Source organism: Marmota marmota, unplaced genomic scaffold (genome assembly GCF_001458135.2).
Source record: "Marmota marmota marmota unplaced genomic scaffold, marMar, whole genome shotgun sequence".
Classification (NCBI taxonomy): domain Eukaryota; kingdom Metazoa; phylum Chordata; class Mammalia; order Rodentia; family Sciuridae; genus Marmota; species Marmota marmota.
Genome location: NW_026000249.1, coordinates 5,014,979 through 5,035,365, shown reverse-complemented (window position 1 = coordinate 5,035,365; position 20,387 = coordinate 5,014,979). Strand labels below are relative to the sequence as shown.

At 36.0% G+C, this 20,387-nt stretch overlaps 1 long non-coding RNA gene across 1 annotated transcript in view; it reads left to right on the top strand.

The window, feature by feature from the left end:
- Positions 1 to 20,387, top strand: part of LOC125614100 — a 41,604-nt gene that overhangs the window by 11,132 nt on the left and 10,085 nt on the right. The window lies entirely within an intron of this gene.

The following is a 20,387-nucleotide window of genomic DNA, read 5'->3' as shown; positions in this document are numbered from 1 at the left end:
ACATTTTTGAAGTTAATGCATAATCCACTTGTCAAATATTAATGTCCATGATTCCCAGTGTAATAATGTTCATGATTCTCTTCCTGTGGTTGGCATTTCTTTTCTCTTCTAGTTAAAATCTTACCTATCCCTTGATTTTTAAGACTTATCAAGTATGAATCATTCTTTAAGCCTTCTTCATCTGAGTCATGCCATACACTGGAGGATAAGCTGGTGCTATATTGAGAAAGTTGAGTCCTTAAGCTCTAGCAGATCAGCACCGAGTAACAGGAAATGTTTAGATGGTCAATATTGCATAACTCTAATTCAAGTTCTAAATCTACCTTGACTTCTGAGCCTTAGTATTCTTACCTGTAAAATGGGGACATTTTATAGTAATTCAAAAGTGTATTAAGAAGATGAAATGAGGTAAATCAGATAGAACTTAAATCTAGCACCCAGCACATGGAGAATATTCAATAAAAGTTGTTAAAATTATAATTTACACATTAAGATTTCAGTAGGCTGATATATCTACAAATCTGTACCTTAGCATATACTTTTTTGTTGAAGAATTCTACTTTTATTTATATATTACTTCAGTTTTGCGTATTAAAATGAAAATCTGGATTGTATTTGCTTGGTCGAATTTAGGTTCTGGATTTTATATTTAATAATTGAAATGTCCTCTTCAAATGATTTGATATCTTCACAGTAAAAAATAGGAAATTTTATTGATGTGAACATCTTACATATACATGTGCAAATGCGTATAATGTCAAGATTCATTAGTAGCAACCAACCACTAAATTTCTTTTGAGATTTTGAGTAGCAATAAGAGTCCATTCAACAAATATCAAGAATTTATCCTATAAAAAGCATAGTGTGATGCCTTGAAAATTGTGGGAAGGAGAGACAAAATATAGCACATTTTGGCAAGATAAATGTTTCCTGGTTATATAAGCAAAGTAATTTTATTAAATGCAGAAACTATTGTCTTGCATGATAAATGAGGACCAACAACACCCCAAATTTACTTTCCAAGTATGGTTTCCTCACATTAATACCCTTTCTACTTTCTAAATTACCTTTTTGAGAAAACATGGGATAGTGGCTGGAGTCCAAACTGGCAAATACGGGTGCCGCAGTCTGGCTGGGCACAATCAGGAGCCACTTGTCAAAAGAAACTAACTTTATTTTTAGAACCACACACGCCAAACAAAACAGCCTCTCAGGAAAAACCCTCAGAGCCCCAACTGCCACCACCGGCTTTCCACAAGCCTCTCTCTCCCACACAAGCCTCTCTCCACCTCCCACAATCCTCCTGCTCTTGAGGCCGATTGGCTGGGTCACGTGGGCAGAGCCAAAAAAGTCCCCCAATGAGCAGCTCTGTGGTCTGAAAGGACAGGGAAACAGCCCAATGAGCATCACCGCAGAGGAGCCAATCAGCTAGATGTTGCTGGGGCCGCTGTGAGCCAATCATCAGCTGGCAGCTGGAAGTTTGCTGGCAGCTGGAAGTTTGCTGGGGCCCCTTGGCTGTGGCTCTCAACATATGGGTAAGAATCCTGGCTCCAGCACTTATTCCCTGTATGACCTTGGGCAACTCATTTAACTTCTTAGCATCATTTTCAACAAAAGGGCCAAGTTACCTCTTCCATTATCCAGTATTATGCATTAAGAGGCTAACCAAATATGACTTCTAGCTCCTTCTATTAAAGATTGTTTTTACTTTTGTTTTAAGAGGACTTTTTAGGCAACAATTCCACTAAATGCTTTAATCAATTAACCAATATTGGAAATTCTATTAATATTCAAGAGAAATAGCACTAATCATCATTTATTTCAATTACTCAGTTACATCGTTAAACATAATAAAGGAGAATAAAGACCATCCAGGAAGTTATTCATTATTTCTAAAAATTAGTTGACAAAAGTATTCATTTTTGGTGGGATAAGCTGGTGCTATATTGAGAAAGTTGAGTCCTTAAGTGCTCACAATGAAGATAAAAGATGTGAGTGGAATCACTCAGCCAAATTGGCCTCTCTTTTTTTGTTACAAAGATATGCAGAAAGCTTTGAAAACTCTCATGCCAATGTATAAAGATGCATGGAAGAAATTTTATCATCATGGGATAGATATAAGAGAGGTTGTGTATTAGTCAGGGTTCTCTAAAGGAACATAACCAACAGATTATCTATCTATCTATCTATCTATCTGTCTGTCTGTCTGTCTGTCTATCATCAAAAATGGGATTTATTAAATTGTCTTACAAGACCGGAATCTGGATAATCCCTCAATGGCTGTCTTCAGGTGGGAGAGCTGGAGGAACCAGTAATTGCTCAGTCCAAGAAGCTGGAGTTCCAGAACAAAGATGTATCACTGGTCCAGGACTGAAGTTCTGGTAATTCCCTGGACAGTCTGTGGCCAGAGTCCCATTTGGAAGTCAGAGGGAGGTGGAGTCTGATGTTCTCAGGCCATCACAGCAGCAATCAAAGCATGCACTCAAGAATGACTGAGCTTGCATCTGCTGCTACTTCCTCATTCTTTCAACTTTTTGTTCCGTCCAGACCCCTAACCTTTTGGACTGTGCTGCCCATATTTATGGTGTGTCTCCCCCTCAGCTTGCTGTCCCATATGCTAATCATTCCCAGAAATACCCTTATTGACACACCCAGTAGCATTTTAATCTTAGGCATCTCTTAATCCAATCAAGTTGACACTGTATATGAACCATCACAGCATGTGAATTTTTTAAAAAATCCAATGTATCAGAAAATGCACAAATAAATTAAAAGGCAAACAATAAAACAAGAAAATGTATTTTCTTTTTTTTTTTAAATTTTTTATTGTTGGCTGTTCAAAACATTACATAATTCTTGATATATCATATTTCACACTTTGATTCAAGTGGGTTATGAGCTCCCATTTTTACCCCAAATACAGATTGCAGAATAAAACAAGAAAATGTATTTTCAACATATATATGAAGTAACAAATTTCCCTACTATATATAATAGGCATGCAAGTCAATAAGAAAAGGCTAACAGTCCAATTGAAAAGTGGTCAAAGATCACATACAGTTCATTGGAAACAAAGTATCAATGTCTTAAAAACATAAAAATATGGTTTTGCTCTTAGTTAAGAAAATGAAAATGAAACATCAGTTACTATTGCTCACCTATTATAATGTAGGCAGGCAATTTTACAGTACTTGATATTGATATGGATATGGAGAAACATGTTTGGGGAAATCTTTTCAGAAGACAATTTGTCAGTTTCTTTCAAAATTGCAAAGCCCCATACTATTTAATGAATAATACCTTGTATAGAAATTTGTCTTACAAGTATACATATATACTTTCACATGTGCACAAAAAGTATGTTTGAGACTATCTATTGCGGTATGGTTTATAACAGTAGCAGACTTAGAAAAACCTAGCTGCCTGCCACTGGTTACTAGATAAAATATATTATGAGACACCTATACAATGGCACACTATAGAACAAATAAAATAGGTCATTGGAATGATGTCTAAGAAGTATTATTAAATAAAACTGCATATAAATTGGACAAAACTAAAAGACATTTCAGGCCAATGCAACACATGAACCTTGTTTGAATCCTAAAGAAAATCAACTTCGAAAGTGCATTTATGAACCACCCAGGGGAAATTTGAATGTTGACTGGATATTTTGATGATACTAAATAATTTTTGGGTTTTGTTGGTTTCATAATAATGAGGAAGTCATGTAAAGAACAACACATTTCAAAGAAACATTAAAGCATTCTGGGTCAAACAATGTTTGCTTCATAATGATCTATGAATTATGAAGATTAAAGGAAAGAGAGTATAGATGAGATAAAGAAAGGGAGTCTAGATTGGTTCTGAGCTGAAGAGTAGTGTAGCTGGATGATGAGTACATGGGGATTAATTAGACTATTTTTTGCCTTTTGAGTGTTAGGAATTTTCCTGATAAAATTTAAAACTAAAAGTTGATAACTAAAGTTTCAAAAAGTTATAATAAAATGTTAAAACAAAACAAAACAAAACCTAAAATCAAAATTGTAGGGGTTCTGTGTTTGGGATTGAGGTCTCTGATAGCTTCATGACAGTGGCATGCTTGGTGGCTAGGAAGTTTAAGACACAGAATACCTGGTTGGTAGGAAGTTTCTGTGCAAGACGCAGCTGCTGGAAAAACTTCTGTGCAAAGACACAGGATGCTTGGCTGCTGTAGCAATGTCCTTTAGGAGGAGGCTCTGTGTTAGACTTATCAGCCTTGACCTTGATCTTAGGCACACAGCTCCTTGGAATAAAGGAACTCTCTTGTTACACAACCACAATGTTTCACTGAGCCTAAACCTGCCCACATAACAGTAACTTTATATAATGGACTTTCCTGAGAGATGCACAAAGCTCCTAACATTGCATATTGCAACTCAGTATGTAACTGAGATATAAGCTGTATAGTGTTGCTAAGTCTGTAACCTGCCTAGTCATACAATATGTACTAATGATGCAAATGACCTAAAGTAACCTATTGATATAAATAAAGCTTGGCAGCTTGGTCCCTCTGCCATTCTGCTATCTTTCTTTCCTTCCTCTGCATTTTGTCTCTGTGTCTCCTTTTCTTTTCCTTACACAAAATAGTAAGGCAGCTATATAAAAGTATGGAAGGCTTATAATGAATCTGCATAGGAAAATTTTTTGGGAGGAAAAAAAAACACTGATAATGTTTTCATTATGGGGAGGGAATTAGTGGCATAAGGTGGAAGGAATGTTTATTTTTCAATATTTTGATATGTTTGAAAATAAGCCTTAAAACAAAATGCTATAGAAATCTTAAATCTACTATTAGAAATAATGTATGCTACCATTAAATCCAAATGAACTAAGGTTCTCAGCAGCACCATCCAGTTAGCACATTTATTAATAATTCAGGCCCTGCTTAGACTTCTACTGATGCTCTAATTATTTTAATTAAAATCTTCAACTTGCTTGCAATCATTTAGTACTTGATAGAAAATGATAATATAGTAAACTCACATTCTTTATATTTATTTATGTATAATTATATATGTAATTGAATATTTTACTTAACATGGAATATATTTTTTTAAAATTTTTATTGTTGGTTGTTCAAAACATTACATAGTTCTTGATGTATCATATTTCACACTTTGATTCAAGTGGGTTATGANAATATATATATATATATATATATATATATATATATATATATATATTCCAATATGTATATATTCCAATAAGTGTGTGTGTGTATATATATATATTTTTTTTAAAAAAATAGAAAAATAGAAATATACTGGATATCCTTCACCTAGATTTTTCCATATTTGCTTCATCTATTTTTGCCAGAAGTATTTTAATTTCTAAACTCCACAACATTGAACCGTAAACACTCAGTATGTGTATCTAAAGAAATAATAGGGAATATTTACATGATTGTAATTATCTAGTACAATTCACAATAATTGTCTAATATAACCTATCCTTCAATTCACTTTAAAATTTCTGTAGTTGCCAAACCAGGATCCAATCACAGCGTGCATTGCATATGATTGTGATCTCCCTTAAATTTCTTTACCCTCCCCCCAAATCATCCCTCCACCCATCCACTGAAATGCTGAGGAGACCAGGCTAGAAGTCCTATATGAGATCACTTTCTTATGGAAACAGAATTGTCCACTGAATGGCCTTTGGTGATTTTTTTCAGGTTTTCCACTAGCTGGAATTGGCTTTCCCTATCCCAGCAGAAGGTGCTGCACATTGGCTTCAACTTTCCACAGGATTGCCAGGCTTTATTTGCAGAGGACAACAATGACACAATCACTTGTCTTTCACTTTCCCGAGCCCACAATTCCTAGGCTCCCTCTTTTATAAGACCATTCATGAGAAAGTCCCTTTTTTGTAGTATCACCCATGATGCTTTCTGTTCTGCACACATCCTACTTAAGAAACTTCTGCCTGTGAGTTCTAACCTGCACGGTGTAAAGAATGTGATATTTATGCAAAGCCCTTGATGGTCAGTGGAACCCAACTGCTTCATATAATAATTACACTTCCTGGACTTATTCAATTTTTACCTTATGATATCATTTATTCCTCTAACCCATGTATTTCCTATAAAATGCATGTTGGATCTTCAGGCTTGATTTAATTCACATTCACACTTATTGGGAGGAATATTTCATAAGTGATGGTGTGCATTTCCTACCACATCACCTCAGGGGGCTTATTATCTCTGATTGTCCCATTATTGTTCAATAATGACAACAGGTCACTGGGTTAAGGTGGTGATAACCAAATCCTTCCCTTGTAAAGTTACATTTTCCACTGGCAAGCAATTTTTAATCTCTGTGGTAATTCTTTAATGCCATGTGATTATTCAGTTCCCTACCATCAGTTTACCTAGTGGTTTTCACATCTACGGATAATCCTCATTTGGCTGAAAGGATACATAAGAGGATACCAACTAGTGGCTTTCTAATTCAATCATCCATCCTACACTTAACAGGTATCATTTTACTTTGAATAAGAGCTTTCTCATTAGCTTTATCAGTTTATTACTCTAAAATATAATTGCTATTGTAAACCAGGAAAAATGTTTTTTTTAAATACAAATTTTAGGCTAAAGAGTAGATGTAATAATCTCCTGCAATGATGGCAAAGAAGAGTTTTGTTGTTTTCTTCTTTCAGATTCATGGATTTTAATATAGGTAATGCATTTCAATTAATGATAGTCATTACATTTTTTGGAAGGCATGCAATTTTCATTTATTGCAGCAAAGATTTATGAATGTGCCAGGCAATTTTAGTTATAATATTATGAAAATTTGATTGCATTCTTCAAATATACAGCCTCTTTATACTTTTCAATTTTTAAATGGCCCAAAATTTTGTCAGTGGGAACTCCTTCAAGCTAGCTTCTGTGGTTTTTTGACTGAATCCCATTAGTCTTTGAATATGTCCTTTCCGTCTGGCTCAACAGGATGTTCAAGATGCACCTTGCATTTCTAATATCCTATACCTAGAAATAACATTTTCTCTATAGTGCCCTGCTTCTTTTCAGTAGTTAATAGGGTTTATGAATCATAGTTTCTGATATGTCCTTATTTCTAGGTGCTTTCAGCAGACAGCTTTAGAACGAACACACACATACACACAGAGACACACACGGTATTTATATTGATTTTTTAAAATTTAAATTTAATATTTCAGCATTTTACTTATTTGTTTTATACATATGACTTTTTATACTAGAAAAATTTTGGAGAGTGCCATTTATTTTCTTTACCCTTTGATATACAAAAATAGTTTCAAAATAACAATGCTGTATTAATGTTAACAATAAAACTACTTTATGAGATTTCTTTGCATTTATTTTTTTTCTCTTTGTACTGTATATCCTAATGATGCAAAGTTAAAGCACTGTGTTTTAAGGACACTTGAACTAATTATTTCCTCTGGTTATATTATCAAGCTAAACAATTAGGCTCATTTGTTTTAAATTTTAAAAAGTTTTTCTTTTTTATTTGACATTTGGATTTTTCTAATTACAGAGGAAAACATTCTTTTTTAATGGATATGTGTTCTTCAGTAACGCTCAAGTAGTTAACTTTCTTGGTGGACCTCTGCAAAGAACCTCAAATCCTTGGACTTTTAGGCTCCAGTTTTGGACACATGAATATACTTTTATAGTAATTCTACATTTATAGAAAATTATTGAATTCATATACTTGCCTAAAATTATTATTTTTTATTTATACCCCTTCTGGCTTCTTCCCCATAAATTCCAGTTAGTTTTCCTTAGATATGCCTGAAAGTAGGTTTTAAACTAATGATGGAGAACCAACTGGAAGGAGGATCACAGGATTTGAAGAAAAAAAGGAGTTAGAAGCCTCTGGGTGTGTCTCATCCTATAAGACAAGGCTTTTCATAGTCACAACTTCTTTTTAGAAGCTGTCCACTTAAATATCTGACATATTATTTATAGCTGGTATCCATTCTGATTGGCCCATTCTCATGCCTGATTAATCATAAAATATTTTTAATATTATTCCTGCCTAGAGGCATAAAATTTCATGTCTCAAGTCAATCCTTGTCCAGTTGGGAACTCTTTCAAGTAAAGATAAGCAAGAACAAACTCCTTATGAGACGAAAAACTTCACAAGAAGCCTGCTGAGCAAATCTGAACTGATTGAGTTTTGTTCATATAATTTTGTCCAAGAAGATTAAATATAGTTGTTTTCTGGTGCAAGTTAATTAGCTTCTCCCTTGTGTCCATTGATGGAATGCACATTTTGTTTTCATAAAGACAACACAGTTTTCATGGTAATGTGCCTCTGGCTCTGGCAGAGAATGAGAAAAGATGTTGCTGAAAATTGATTGCCTTGTTTTCCCACTTTAGATTATAGAATAAAATATTGAAGGTTTTCTTGCAACATGCAATTTGGGTGTACTTTACCTTTGAAGAGTGAAGGTGGAAAAGACTAAAGAAAACAATCAATGAAACATTAAAACCCCTATAAAATGGGATTTATTTTTAACCAAGTCTCCAGAGAATAGTGACCAGGCACAATAAAATTAGTCAAAGTTGATAAATGATTTTGGAGCTAACAGAAACTTTTCTACATATGAAGCTGACACATGGTTGTGAGAGGTGAGGGACTGAAGTTTTGAGGACCAGACCAAAACAGGACTGAGGTGCAAGTGAACAATAGCAAGAAAGATGAGCATTATTTGTTTAAGCCATTTGGGAGTTTCTAGCTTGTAAACTAGAATCCAAACTTACCAGTTACAGTGATATAAATAAATACTTTTAAGATAAATAATTGGGTCAAAAAAATCACAAGAAGAGATGAAACTCAAAAAAATTTTGGGAAGTGAGAAGAGTGGGAATTTTTTTTCATTTCCAATGAATTTGTTAGTAGACATTGTTCCATTTTAAAATTAATTGTTAATTTTAAAATTAATCATACACTTCAGAGATGAAATGTGTATCAAAAATTAAAATTTAAATTAAGATGAATTATCAGAAAGAAGCCAAGAGATAAGAAAGACATCAAAAACTAATGTGAAGAAGAAAAAAGAAAGGAACTGTCAAGAAAAAAATAAACACTGTGAAAGATTATTTATAACCAAATGTGTTTGTTTTATCACTAAGTATAAAAATTAATTTATATTTTAAAAAATGGCAGAGCACAGTGGTGCATGCCTGTAATCCCAGTAGCCCAGGAGACTGAGGAAGGAGAATCATAAGTTCAAGGCCAGCCTCGGCAACTTAGAGAGTCCCTAAGCAACTTAGTGAGACCCTATCTCTAAATAAAAAATAAAAAGGACTGGAGATATGGCTCAGTGGTTAAGTGCCCCTGGGTTCAATCTCCAGTGGTAAAAAAATGAAGCTCCAAGCTAGATATTTAAATAAATAAAAGCATGCTTTATGTAAGAATATTAAGTATAATATATATAAATAAATGCTGATTATAGTAGAAAACAAAAAGAATCAGAGTGATTTAAAATAAAAGAATGTGGGACAAAACAAGGGTCACTTTAGAACAAGGGTAAAATGCACAACAAGATATACAGAAAAAAAAGTTTTGTAAGAAATGGCATGGTAGAATATGATTTACATCTCTGTCTCTGATAGGTCAAGTAGATACGAAATTAAAGATATGCAGAGTTTAAGAGTCATCTCTTCTGGTCTATTTTTCCTGTCTTTCTTAGTAACAGAACTCCTTTACTGGTGGGTGTATCAGTGTGTCCAGACTTTTCGAAGCCCCTTGAAGATGAGGAAGGCTCAATGAAAGGTGAGAATAGTTGTTGGGCAGGTTTCCAGGAAAGGTTTTTAAAGGGAGTTGATTCAGGTCAGTGTTGTTTTCTTCTTCCCTCTTTCTCTTCTTTCTTGACATAATGATATGTATTCTTCTTCTTCAACCTACCAATATGGTAAGTGTAACTTATTGATATATAAATACTGAAAAAATTATGAATTTCTAGGATAAATGAAACTTAGTTGTGCATATGCTGGTAGATTTTTGGAAAATATTTTATTTATCATCTTTACATCAGTATTTGAGGAGATTTAGCTGCCATTTTTTCTAGTGATTTATTCGTTGGTTTTGGCATCATTATTTTGTTGTCATCTGGCAAATGCACTCTGATCTTACTTTGAGGAACTATCTTCTCCCATGCTGTCTATCATGCTTCTCCATGATTTTTCTTCCTCATTTGTGTGATGACAATTCAGGGTAATCAATCAAATTAATCTATTCTGATCACAATGATTATTTTATAAGCCAGCATATATGCTAACCCAACATAAAACCAACCATAAGAGTGAATATATTTCCACTGTTTCCCTGCAACATGGAAGAAGAGATAGTAAATTTTAAAAGTGAGAAAGAGCAGGGATGAATCAAAGTGAGAGACAGAGGTCAGTTCTTGTTGAGAGTTCAGCCTGAGGATCCAGCCATTATTGATCTGCTCATAACATTTTCAATTATATTATCCTACAAATTCTTGTTTTTGCATAAATTTATTTGAATTTGTTTTTGTCACCACTGGACAAAAGAAAGCTGATATATAGCCTTGATGTGTATTGATTGAAACTTGTTAAAGGTATTATGATAGAGAAATGCTATAGAATTTTTTAGTTTTTAGAAAGAATAGTGTAAATCTATATTTACTGATATGAAAAGATGCTCATGACATATTGATGAGTGAAAAAATGAGTACTTGCAGTAGGACTCAATTTAAGTGTAACAACATATTTTATATATGCCATATAGCACATTTTTATATTTATCTATGGTTATATATGTATAGACATACATACATATATAATTTTTTAATTCCCAGGGAGAAAGTGCTAAAAATGCAGCTGAGAAAATTGGTGAAGTAAACCAGAAATGGATTAATGAGATTTTTGTTCTTCCACATAGTTTTATTTATGACTGAGTAATGGGAACTTTGGGAATTTAACTTATGTGATAAATGGTAAAAAATAAAATTAGTCCTGTAACTGAATTTGTTGTTTTCCTGTAAAAGTAGAGCTATGTAACTCAGGTGTGAAGTCAATGCATGTTACTGAGCAGAAGTTAAAAGGGAGAGATATAGGACAAAATAGAAAAAGTACACCAAATAAGGAGAGTCGTGAGTAGATTTCTCTGGTTGGCACAAGAGGCAGGCTCATTGTTATTGATTGCCTCTAAGTTTAGTGTCACTGATGCCAGGTAACTGGTTTCAAACAGGTTTGAGATAGGTTGCTTTAACGTCTAGTGGACCAAGATCAATTAGTAAATTCAAATCCTGATGTTCCATATCTAATAAAGTTTTCCATTAATGGATGTTCTCTTACCTATGTTTAAGGACCATATCTTTGTAGCTGAATGAGGTTCACACCATATTATTCTCCCTCTTGACCATCCTGCAAAGAGGTTAAAATAACATAAAATAAGGACTGATCAGGTGGCCATTACAATGAAGCAAGGACCCTTTCTCTTTCTGTAACCTAGGATCAGAATGATACCTGAAGAAACCCCATGAGCTTCTCGTAGTGGGAAATAAACTGCCTGTGGAAGTTGCTTGGGAGCAAAGACAAGAATTTTCCTGAGGGACTCTAAAGATAGGTCTTTATTGGGGTTACTGCTAACAAACTCTCCTGTTTTTTTTTAACTTTCTATTTTTTGCCAGCTTCACTATAAAGTCTTGTGAAAAGGCATAGTCTGAGTGGTGATATGTTGACATGAGATAGGGAAATAAATATAGTATTACTCATTTAGGATGAAGAGATTAATAAGATAATAATGTTCCCTTCTGAAAACTTAGGGTGGGGAAGTGGTAGCATTCACCTGGCAAGGATAGCAGTGCCCTGCAGAGCCAAGATATAGCTCACAATACCCCTCTCAGCAGCAGAGGAAGCAAGTTGGTGAAGTACAGGACTGTAATAGTAGATTAGTATTTCCCAGCACATGAGGAGCACACCCTAGGATATCTTAGGGTTGGTTGAGGACACCTGGCAATAAAAATACAAAAGCACCACATGATCCAAATTACATATATGGTGTGTGTGTGTGTGTGTGTGTGTGTATAGACCATGACAAACAAAGTGAAGAGGAAATCAGAACCAGCTATTTGGAAGGATGTTCAAATTTTTTTAATTGGTTGTTCAAAACATTACAAAGCTCTTGACATATCATATTTCATACATTTGATTCAAGTGGGTTATGAACTTAACTGTAGTGTAACTTCAATTGACTTTTAATTCTTCTTTGCAAGTTTTCAACTGTTTGACTTTTCTTTTTAAATGATAAGAACATGTCATTGAAATATTTTTTACACAGACTGAAAAGGGAACCAAATTCCTAGGCTACCTCATTTTAAAGAAGCTTTTAGTAAGAATTACATTTGTGCTGTCATATCTAATTTTGGAATCAGCTCCTCACCTTTGGAAAATCATTCCTTGCAATGTGGAAAAACCAGTAATCTCTTTTATGAAACAAGGGATCAGATTTTCTCCTTAAGGGTCAATACTTACATGATCTCAGATGAGTTTCATTTTTTAAATTAATTGAATTTATTTTTAAGTGACACATAAAAACATAAAAGTTGTATATACTAATGGGATATCATGCGATGTTTTGATACATGCATACCTGTAATGTTTAACTCAGGTTAAATATAGCCATCTTCTCATTTATCATATCTTTGTGGTGAAAACTCTCAAAATCCTTTCTTTCAGCATTTTGAAATACACAGTGAATAACTACAATCCAATAGCAATAGTACACCAGAACTACTTGCTCTAATTAATTACCCATTGATCAACCTTTTCTCATCCTTCCCTCCCTGACTATTCTTAACTTTTAGAAGACACCATTCTATTTTAATTGTTTTATTGGTCCTCTTTAGTTGTATATGACAGCAGAATCCATTCTGATGCAATTATACAAACATGAAATATACCTTATTCTAGTTAGAGTCCCATTCTTGTGCATGTACATGATGGTGGGATTCACTGTGTTGTTTTCATATATGTACATTGGAAAACTATGTCAGAATTATTCCACTTTCCTTTCTTTGCTTATTCCCCCTCCCTTCCCTCCACTTCCCATTGTCTAATCTACTGTACGTCTATTCTTCCCCTCACCCTGCTTCTTGTGGGTTAGCTTCCATTAGTCTCTATTTCATTTTTTCTCTTATCTTTATTATTTCCTTTCTTTTACTAACTTTGGGTTTGACTTAATTTTGTTTTTCAAGTTCCTTGAGATGTAGTGATAGGTTGTTTTTGTGAGTTCTTTCTTTCTTTCTTTTGATGTAGGCATTGATTACTATAAATTTCCCTCTTAGTACTCCTTTGCTGTAACCCATAGGTTTGGTATGTCTCTGTTTTCATTTTTAAAAGAAATTTTAAAATTTCTTGATTTCTTTCTTCTTTGATCTATTGGTAAGAGTAAATTATTTAATTTCTATATAGTTACATAGTTTCCAAAGTTTTTCTTGTTATCAATTTTTACTTTTAGTGCATTGTATTCAGAAAAGATATTTACTATTATTTTATTTTTTCAAGTTTATTAAGATTTGTTTTATGACTATCATATGATATATCCTTGAGAATGTTCCAAGTGCTAATGAGAAGAATGTATATTCTTCTCTTGTTGGTTGGGACATTTTGTAGATATCTGTTAGGTCCATTTGGCCTACAATGCAGTTTAGTTTTTTTGTTTCTTGGCTGATTTGGAATCATCCATTTCTGCCCGGATGATTTGACCATTGCCAAAAGTGAGCTGTTACAAGTCCCTTTTTATTATTATACTGGAATATATCTGTCCATTTGGGTGTATTAATGTTTGCTTCATATATTTAGGTACTCCAGAAGTGGATGAATATATATTTACAATTGCTATTTTAATGAATTGATCCCTTTGTCATCATATAATGATATGTCTCTCCTTGCTGTTGGTTTAAACTGTATTTTATCTAATATAAATAAGGCTAGTCCTTCTTTCTTTTGGATTATATTTATATTCTACTCCTTCACTTTCAGTTTATGAAGGTCCTTAAAGGTGAAATGATTTCCTTGTAAGAAATATATAGTGGGGTCTTATTTTTTCCATTCAGTCACTATATGCTTCCTAATTGGAGAATTTAATCCATGGACATTTAAGGTAATTTTCAGTAGGCAATGTCTTGATACAGCCATTTTTGTAACTTATTTTCTGATTTTATTGTAATTCCTTTCTTCCACCTTCTCTTACAGTCTTCCTTCATTGGTAAATATGTTTTGATTCCTTGTTAATTTTGATTGTTGTGTCTCTTATATTTTTTACTTTGTGGTTACCATGAGACTTACAAGAAACATCTTTTGATTATAACAAGCTATTTTGAAATTATAGCAACTTATAAAGACAAAACAAAAAAGGAACAGAGAAAATATGCAAATTAAAAACCTCTACACATGCATACCATTCCTTCCCACATTTTGAATTTTTGATGTCCCACTTCACATATTTCTATATTGTACATCTCTTAACATATTAATGTAGTTATTTTAATTGCTTTGTTCTTCAGTATTCATACTAAAGATATGGCTTTATGCATCATGTTCACAATATTAGAACTTTGTGAATTTGTCTGTATGGTTACTCTTATGAGTGAATTTTATGCTTTCAGATGTTTTCTTCTTATTAACATTTCTTTCTTTCAGTTTGAAGAACTCCCTTTAGTATTTCTTGTACAAGAGGCCTGGAAGATATATATATTCTTAGCTTTTATTTGTCTAGGTATATCTTTCTTGCTTCTCCATGTTTAAAGGATAGATTTTCTGGTTATACAATTTTCAGTTGATTTTTCTCCCTTTAATACTATGGAAACTTCATGTAATTCAAAATCCAAGTAGCATGTAATCCATGATACTTACTGTCTTTTGACCTATAAAGTTTTTCCTAAGAAGTCTATTGTCAGATGAATTGGGACACCCCTATGTATGGTTTCTTTTCTTACTGCCTGAAAACAACTTCTTTATCTTTTAAACTTTGAGAGCTTTATTGAAAAATATCTTGGCATAGACTTGGTTGAGTTCACTATATGTGAATATTCACTATATGTGAATATTTTTACCTAGTCAAAAGTCTATGGTTGGGCACTATGGGATTCTGCCTGGCTCTGGGCAGAATCACTGTCAAGAGACCAGCCCCAAGCTCCTATGTCATACGTGTGACCAAGAACACCATAAAGGTATGTAATGCATTGATCTGGCCTGCCAAGATCAGCATAGCAGTGGGGTAGGGCCAAGACCCACACACTGATATGGGCTGCATGCTGTTGAGGTGAACTTGTGGCCCAAGACTGTTGCAAAGAGCCACAGGTGATGCTAGACTGAAGAGCAGTTCCACAGACAGAGTCCATTTATCTCCACCTGACAGGGGGCCTGTTCCAGAGATTCTATCTGCAGGTTCTGATCTGGGAGCAGAAGTCATTAGGATCTGCCCAGTGTTAGGTTTTGCCAGTCTGGCAGTGAATTCTAAGGCAAAGTCCTGTGCCAACTACCCTGTCACAACTTCAGCAAATAGAGTTATGCTCCATGACATGCTGTTCAGTTTGGGGTCATGTAAGTAAAAGCAGTCCTTTGTCCACTAAGGCTAATACTAAGTTGGGCCACACACGAGTCTCTTAGCTACAAGGGCCTGCACAGTCTCAGGTGCGCCACAGCTTGTAGTGATGCAAGTCCATTTCAGGGAACAAACATCTCTGCCTAGTGCTGGGGCATGTCTAGAGACTCTGTGCAAACACCAGCCTGGGGATAGCAATGCTGCCTGAGATTGGGGAATGGGTGATGGAGAGAGTCGGTTGGCCACCAAGGCTGATAATAAGCTGGATTTCACCAGAGTCTCATAGCTGCAGGGATTTATACAGTCTGGAGAGGAGGAGGTAACTGTAGGCCTGCTCTAAGGCTGGCAATATGCAGACAAAAACTCAAATCCTTCCAGGCAGCACTCATGTCTCCACCTAATGTCAGGATAGGTCTGGAGCCTCAATCTGTGAGCTCTGGTTTGTGTATAGGGTCTTTGGTTTCTGTATTGAGTTTTGCTATGGTGGGCCCAGCACTAAGCTCCAACATAAAGTCCTGTGCTAGTTTTTGTGTCCTGTTGCCTAGTGGATGGAGTTTGCTCCTGCTTTTGCTGCCCAAATCTGAGGGGAGAGGTTGTGAATGCAGTCAATTGCCTGGCTAATGCAGTTCTAGCAGCTCAGTCTGTGGTTATAGCATGGGGGTAGTGATCATGGGGCTCCACCTGGCACATGGATTTGCTGTGGTGGGTCTGGTACTGAGTTTCAAGTCTAAGGCCTGAAAGTTAATTTCCTCTCCCTCCCCCAAGTGGAAGCATTTCTCTCCATATTGCTTTCAGTTGGGAGAGGGGAGACATTGGTGACTCTTTCCTTTCTGACTTCTTCATTGCATTTTTTTCTTTTTAATACACTAAAACCTGGCACTATACTCTCTTACCTGGCTTCCTTAGTTCTTGTGAAGGTAGTTTGGTATATGAATAGCTGCTCAAACTGGTGCGTCTCTAGGGAAATGATCAATCACTGGAAGATTTTAGCTGCCATCTTGCTCTACCCCTTTCAATGAGTTTCTTTACTTATTTCTTTATGTTTGAGCTGAGTCTCACTAAATTGCCCAGGTTGGCCTTGAACTCTCGATACTCCTGCCTCAGCCTCCCAAGTAATTAGAATTATAGAGGTGAAGAATTGTACTTGGCTTAGAGTTTCTTTACTTTTTGAAACTATTTCCTTATCAGTGAAACAGGTAATTTCTACCCTATGGAGTAGTTGTTAAGTATAATTGAATTGTATGCACATACTATGAATTATCATGAAAAGTTAATATTTTATTAGTATTATGATTATTGTTATTTGTACTAGAATTATGATGATGTCAAGATTCAGAGGAATAATTTGATTTCCCCACTGGCTATCTGGCTACTAAAAATGATGAAAGGGTTTAATACAGGCTTTCAAAAGAAAGCAAATAACACTTGGGGCAGAAAAAGAGGAATTGGATTTGTGAACTGGAATTTAATATGTAATGCCTTATAGAGATGACTTAGAGCACTCAATAAAGGCTTGTTGGCTGTTTGATTTGATTTAGAACAGCAAAATCCATGAAAATAAACACTGACCCATCTATTCAGGAAGGGCTTTGTGAATCAAATAGCTTTTGGTCAACAGGCTTGATAGCAATATGAGAAATTCAATATCTCCCACATCTATTTTCATATATTATATTGGAAAGTTGTGGATTTTTGTGGCAACCTGTGGTAGAAATCATGTAATTCAGCTGCAAGTTGAAAGTATATGTCAGTTCAGTAAGCAAAGAGGTGTAAGTGGTATCACTACTTAGGAGTATGATGAGGGGTATAAATACTATATATGGGTGAGACAGTAGTGAAATACAGTGAACCAAACTACATTTATTCTGGTCAAATGCTCAGAAAATTATTTGCAAGGCTCTTTTTAAAATATGACAAACTCTAGAACTCCTATAGCCCAGTAAAAAAAACAGAGAGCTCAATAAAAATTGGGCAAAAGACTTGAACAACTTACTGAGGATGCTATATAAATGTTCAGGAAATGCATGAAAAAGTTTTAAACATCACTGGGCATCAGGAACATGCAAATTAAATCATAATGAAATACCACTACAGAGACAGGAAGATGGTGGGATCAAGCTAGGCAGTGAGTTCTGATGTCCTCACGATACAGCAAAGAGGCAGCAAAGGAAAAGCAGAATTGAGAGGTGGGTTATAAAATAAATGCTCTAAGACTTAATGTTACAATGTCTGAGATCTAGATAGACTGGAAGATAGGTTAGCAGAGTAGAAAGCAAACCCAGAGTGTCCTGACCCCAAACCCAGACCTAGGGATGGTAAGGAAGGAGGGGAAACAGAAAGAAAAAGAGAGACAGGGAAGCAGAAAAATCTCTTAAGCACACCCACTTAAAGATATTTGGAAAGAAAGACAAAATTTAAAGCATGACAGTAACCAAAGGATCCTTAAAACAGTGCAAACAGCTTAAAAACAAATCATGAAATGAAAACCGAGCTGGGGTCTGCAGGTATCTCATGGATCTTTTAGGTGACCAGTTGCCCCCTTAAATCAGGACTCCATCATCTCACACCTAGACAGCTGCAAAGGAACTCACCTGCAGTGAAATCTCTTAAGAATCCAGCCAAGAAGAGCTCCTACAAGGACTACTACTAGCTGAAAATTGCTGAAACTCCCTCTCCCTCCTCACACAAACAAGAAAAATGGGCTGGTGGGGACCTAGCCAGGAAGTGCTCTTAACCTTGCTCAGTCTCCACCACTCAGGCAAAGCTCTGCACAGCATCCACTTGCTTGACTCAAAGACAGCAACAAAAAAAATCTTTGGCTCTGAACAGAGGAAAGCAGATTCACCAGGCCCCAAACCACTTCCATTGTAGGGAGGCACTGTGGAAGCCTAGGAGGGATGGTCCCTGGGATGGCAGGTTAATACCAGAGGGAAACTGCTTGAATATTCAGTGACATAGAAGCACAGTAGAAAATTACCAGAGTCTACACAGCAGGAAGGGGATGATCTCAGTCTTAACTGGTACATAGCCTGACTTGTGACCACAACTGGTGAGTGAAAGGGCATTTGTTTGGATACTTACAAAACCTTGCATCAGACTTACCAAACAGAGGGAACTAATGCCCACCATCCACAACCTGGGGTAGTGGAAACCAGAGTGTAGGGGAACCACCTGAGACCTTTCACTACAGTGCCTCAGAGAGCAACATTGGCTGGGGGAATACTTGTGAACCACAGACACCCATGGAAAACCCACAACCAGAGCTCCTGCACTCAAAGACAGCCACCAGAATCTTCACTGTGAAAAAGATCTTATAGAGGGGGACAGGAACACTCCAGAGCCTGCATCGTGAACTACTGCACACAATGGAAACAGCCAACCCACCACATTGCACCCTCCTATCAGTCATCTGCAGGCCCCTGAGCTGAAAAACCAGTAGGAGGTGCATAGCAACTAGGGAACTGGATCCTGTGCCCCTGCAACTCAAGAAAGATCCACAGTCAAAGATGGATGGACATCTGCTAAATGTCCAAACCCCAATGAAATTCAAATCAAGATTCAACAGGGGTTTTCTTCACATGAACATGGCTTACTATAAACAACTCTAATGTCAGCTTTGATCATATAAATAACTCTTTAACTTGAAAGATAATTGGTAACCCAATAGCCAACATTGTACCCTCAACCCATTTGAATGTATTTCATCTAGTGGTTTAAAATATTAATTGGAATCAATTTTCCTATCTTCATTTTCTGACCTCTAGTTTATACCTGCTCCTCGTAACCCCTATTTGTCCTTTTGCATTGTCTCTAGTACCTCAAATACCAACCATTCATCTATTTTTCCTTTTTATCTTGCTGTATAGTATTCTTTTATATCTTTTTTCTCTCTTCTTCTCTCCCTCCTACTGTCTGTATTTTTTCCCCCTCTTCTTTTTGCCCAATCTTTCTTACTCCCTCATTTTAGCCCTCACTTAAGGTTATGGTAAGTTTACTAAATTCAACAAATTTTTGACCTATTACAGAAATGTATTATAGGTTTATACACAAATTTGATGAAACATAGAGAACAATTGCAATGAGTTTTTGTTTTTATAAGGTTGAATAGAACAAAGCTTGTCTCTGAAATGATTATAGTAAATAGGGTTCAGTGGCATGTCTAGAGTGGTGCTGATATTGGGATCAGCAGAGGTTACATATTGACTTAAAATATTATTATCTGCACATTCATCCAACCCAGGGCTCTTAAGAGAGAGAAACTCACAAAATAGTCTTCACTTAAAAAAAGTGAGAAAGGGGGGATCCAACATGGCGGTGAGTGGGGAGGCAGCGCTTTCAGTACCTCCTCAACAACGGGGTCAGAGAGATGCATGGATACACTTAGATTCGACCTGCTGAGAAACTCCTAGCAAAATTCTACTAAAGAGAGACTGGCCGGGAATTGGAAGGATTTTTGGAGGTGACAGTTTGCCCTAGACGAGTGAATCTCTGCCACGCAGCGCAGAGGTCCAGACCTGCCAGCCGCTGCCCGCGCAACTCGGCAACTGTCGGCTGCCTGCATGTGGCCCCCGCGTCAGGGCAGATAGCCTCCGAGGCGCAGCGCAGCAGGAGCGGTGCAGGGACTCTAGGAAGAGGTCTCTCGCCAAGCCTTCATGAAATAGCGAACCGGGAGCTGAAACCAACCAGAGACAGACCAGTCCCACCCCTCCCTTCGGACACTCCGGCAAGGAGCCTGGGGCCCGCCATAGCAGAGAGGTGACATCACCAGAGTTCCGC